The sequence below is a fragment of the Pongo abelii genome, chromosome 3 (assembly GCF_028885655.2).
Source record: "Pongo abelii isolate AG06213 chromosome 3, NHGRI_mPonAbe1-v2.0_pri, whole genome shotgun sequence".
NCBI classification, from domain to species: domain Eukaryota; kingdom Metazoa; phylum Chordata; class Mammalia; order Primates; family Hominidae; genus Pongo; species Pongo abelii.
The window spans coordinates 192,219,101-192,224,071 of record NC_071988.2 but is presented as its reverse complement, the minus strand read 5'-3'; positions in this window follow the sequence as shown (position 1 = coordinate 192,224,071).

Below are 4,971 nucleotides of genomic sequence, written 5' to 3'. Positions count from 1 at the left end.
GGGAACTGCTCCCCTGGGGTCATGATACAAGACTGTGTCACCTTAGGGATGAGCTGAGGATCAGCTGAGTGATGGGTGACCTCGGAGCAGGGTTCAGAGCCAGTGAGAGGAGTGGGGGACATCTTTACGCTGGGGTTCCAGAAGAGGACAAAGCAGCATTGGCAATATGTTTGTGAGATGTCGTCAGAAAAAGATAAGGTAGAGGAGTGCAGTTATGCAGCAGGTTCAGCAACACTTAGAGATCTCTCACCTACAGATGGATGCTTAGCTCACACCTCAAGAGAAAGGAGCATAAATGCAACTTAGCCCCTAAGTTGTACATTTCAAAGACTCAGAAATATGCAGCCAGAAATTTGTTATCAACAGTCATCAAGAGGGAAGGATAAACACGAAAGGCTTGTGGGAATGATAATTGTTAGAATGTCCAAGCATCAATAATTTGTGACAACCTAGGACATCTCAAAAGTCTGTATGTTGGTTTGCTTTGAATTGTATTTATCACATCCTATGCTATCGTGAAAAACAAGTTTGTAATGTAAATGAAGCAACACATCTTGACCAGCAGGCGGCAGCCTTACCTCATATAATTTCTTTAAAAGCTTGCAGAAAGAATTACAGTAAATTATTTTATTCTATGTGATATCTCAAAAGGAATCTAAATATAAAATTCATATTTAGAATGAATTATAAATTCAATATTATTTAATCATACCATGGCCTGGAGTTCTATGACTAATGATAACTAAACCTGTTCATTCAACTAACTGCAAAATACAAGATACGAATAGTTATTACTTGAATTTATCATCAAGACATATTTCAGCACACTAGATAGAAAAGTATAATGTCTAGACTACTCTAAGTCATAGGGAGGCAAATATAGTTAAATATCAATTTTCCAATTAAGATATTTAATTTATTTTGCCTTCCTATGTCAGGCCTGTATAATTTTATATTACATACCTCAGAAGTCTCATTCATTTTTTTAAATGTATAAGTTTTCATTCACTCTAAAGAAATATTACTTTCAATGTTTTAGAAAGGTTAATGTATGGTTGCAATTTTTACAACATTTAAAAGCATATGTCACATACTTAGTCCATTTTGTGTTGCTATAACAGAATGCCACAGGCTAGGTAATTTATAAGGAAAAGAAGTTTATTTGGCTCATGGTTCTGGAGTCCTGGAAGTCCAAGTGCGTGATGCTGACATCTGGTGAAGACTTTAGTGCTGCATGATCCCACGGCAGAAGGCAGAAGGGCAAGAGAGGGTAAGAGCACGAGAGGGCCAAACTTGTTTTTATAACAAACCCACTCCTACAATAACAACATTAATCTATTCATGAGGGCAGAGCCCTCATGGCCTAAACACCTCTTAATGGTCCCACCTATTAAACCTGTCACAGGCTGGGCATGGTGGCTCACGCCTGTAATCCCGGCACTTTAGGAGGCCGAAGCAGGTGGATTGCCTGAGGTCAGGAGTTCGAGACCAGCATGAGCAACATGGTGAAACCCCGTCTCTACTAAAAACACAAAAACTAGTAGGGTGTGGTGGCAGGCACCTGTAATCCCAGCTACTTGGGAGGCTGAGACAGGAGAATCACTTGACCTGGGAGGCAGAGGTTGCAGTGAGCTGAGACCAGGCCATTGCACTCCAGCCTGGGTGACAAGAGCAAAACTCCATCTCAAAAAAACAAAAGCTAAAACAAAACAAAACAAAACAAAACCTGTCACAATGGCAATTAAATTTCAACATCAGTTTTGGAGTGCATATTCAAACCGTAGTACATACTATTCAAAATTAAAATGACAAACTCCACTTGGTAATTATAGTAAATTTATGTTTACTTGCAAAATATTTACTGAGTCTATTACAGTAAGAACACATTTTTCTTTTTTTCTGTTTTGAGACAGAGTCTCACTCTGTCTCCCAGACTAGAGTGCAGTGGCGTGATCTTGGCTCACTGCAACCTCTGCCTCCTGGGTTCAAGCCTTCTCCTGCCTCAGCCTCCTGAGTAGCTGAGATTACTGGCGCCCACCACCACGCCCAGCTAATTTTTGTATTTTTAGTAGAGACAGGGTTTCACCATGTTGGCCAGGCTGATCTTGAACTCCTGACCTCCAGTGATCCGCCTGCCTGAGACTCCCAAAGTGCTGGGATTTCAGGTGTGAGCCACTGCGCCTGGCCACATTTTTCTTTATTTACTTTATTTACATTAAGGAAATCTCTGGCTTCACTAATGCTAATGTAATACATTAATAAGCATGCCTGTGCCCCCAGAATTATGCTGGGATTTAAGAAGTAAAAGAAAAGTTTCTTGCCTTCACACATAACCTTGTCACAGAGACAGGCCCAATAGAGTCTGATGTCCCTGGAAACTCTCAAATTCCCAAATACATGATTGCATATACATTCCCAGCAATTTGCCTATGTTATCAAAGTGGAAAATGGCGACTGGTTTGCTTTTTGGACAATGTATAGTCAGCTGAGTACTCAATAATTAACAGACTCATTGCTACCTCACTGCTCAACTCCACCCCAACACGTTCACACATCCACTTCTTTTTTTTTTTTTTTTTTTTTTTTGAGATGGAGTCTCGCTGTGTCACCAGGCTGGAGTACAGTGGCGCGATCTCGACTTACTTCAACCTTCGCCTCCCAGGTTCAATGGATGTCTTCTGCCTCAGTCTCCTGAGTAGCTGGGACTACAGCCCCGCGCCACCAAGCCCGGCTAATTTTTGTATGGAGTTTCACCATATTGGCCAGGCTAGTCTCGAACTCCTGACCTCATGATCCGCCCATCTCGCCCTCCTAAAGTGCTGGGATTACAGGCGTGAGCCACTCTGCCTGGCCTACATATCCACTCTTAAGATTAATTAAGGTGATTAATCTGAAGGCAGAAAAGTTTCATGTGCCTAAGTATTGGAGTTCCTTTTCATAATAAAACCAGAAAGTGCTCAATTTATAAATGCCAGGAACCTAGTAAATGCATGGCATGATAGATAACATATGGTGGTATACATGCTTTAAATATCAGCTAGAAAAAAATCAGGAGACAGAATGAACGAAATTACTAGAGGTTGGTGGTGAAGATTGCAAGTGCAGAGTTGGGCAAGGTCCCTGCCAGTGAGAACAAAGATTTCCTAATGACGATAAGGTGAGCTGGAGCTGGGATGATGGGGAAGATTCAGAGAGACAGAGAGGAGGAGAGGCGTCACTGGGTTGGGAGAAAGGCATGAGGAGGCTGGACGCGGTGCCTCATGCCTGTAATCCCAGTACTTTGGGAGGCCAAGGCGGGCAGATCACTTGAGGTCAGAAATTCAAGACCAGCCTGGCCAACATGGTGAAACCCCATCTCTACTAAAAATATAAAAATTAGCCTGGCATGGTGGCGTGCAGCTGTAATCCCAGCTACTTGGAAGGCTGAGGCAGGAGCATTGCTTGAACCTGGGAGGCAGAGGTTGTTGCAGTGAGCTGAGATGGAACCACTGCACCCCAGCCTGGGCAACAGAGGGAGACTCTGTCTCATAAATATAATAATAATAATAAGGTTGCATCCAAGAATCTTCCAGAATCCTACTGGTGCTAACCCTCCATAGGCTGGTTATTGTCATTATGTCCCCTCAAAATTCATGTCGGCATCCACAGATGCACACAAAGGGAGAATGCTGTGTGAAGACTGGAGTTTGCTGCCACAAGACAAGGAACTACCAGAAGCTGGGAGAGAAGCCTGGAACAGATGATTCCTTAGTGCTTTCAGCAGGAGCATGGCTCTGCAGACACCTTCATCTTTGACTTCTAGCCTCCAGACCTGTCAGACAATACATTTCTCTTGTTTGAGCTGCGTCTGTGTCCACATATTCCCATTTTATCAGAACACCAGTCATATTGAATTAAGGGCCCACCCTACTCCAAAATGACCACATCATAACTAATTACATCTGCAACAACCTTATATCCAAATAAGCTGACATTCTAAGCTTCTTGGGGTTAGGATATCAACAAGAATTTTGGGGGGACAGAATGACAATAACCAACCTATGGAGACTTAGCACCAGTAGGATTCTGGAAGATTCTTGGGTGCAACCTGTTTATGGTACTTTGTTCCAGCAAACCTAGCAGACTAATAACACCTATCAATCAAAACACACTGCCTTTATCTCAATATTTTATATATATAAACACATACAGTGAAATCCAACATAAGTAGTCAGAGGTAGTCACCCCATTAGACTTGCAGATTGGAGAGAAACTCATGCAGAGGACTCTAAGTAAATTCTTATTCACCAATTAATTTATTTATTTATATTTATTTATTTTGAGATGGAGTTTACTCTTATTATCTGTTAACCATATTTCCCTACAGCAGGCTCAATAACAAAATATAACTCCTTATGTAGGAAAACACAGTTTGTGAAAAATGTTTTGTGTATGTGTGTTTCTAACTTGCTCTTGTTACCCAGGCTGGAGTGTAATGGGGTGATCTTGGCTCACTGCAACCTCCGCCTCCCAGGTTCAAGGGATTCTCCCACCTCAGCCTCACCAGTAGCTGGGATTATACGCGTGCACCACCATGCCCAGCTACTTTTTTTTTTTTTTTTAGTAGAGACGGGGTTTCACCATGTTGGCCAAGCTGGTCTTGAACTCCTGACCTCAGGTGATCCGCCCGCCTTAGCCTCCCAAAGTGCTGGGATTACAGTCATGAGCCACTGCACCAATTTAAACTTAAGTGTGGCTGGTGGTGGAGGCCAGTTAAAAAGTAGCAAAAGGGTCCGTATGAGGCTACTCTCTGGGTTTTGCATGAGGTAGAAGGCTGGTTGCACCAATGCTCTATAAATCATCAGCTTGTTGGAACATCATCCTGGCTTTAGGTGTCCACACTGGCTTTCTCTGAGTCATTTTTCTTGTTCTCAGCCAAACATTGCCTCAGCTGGCTCATGTACCCTGTGCGGTGGAACTGGGCTTTTAGCT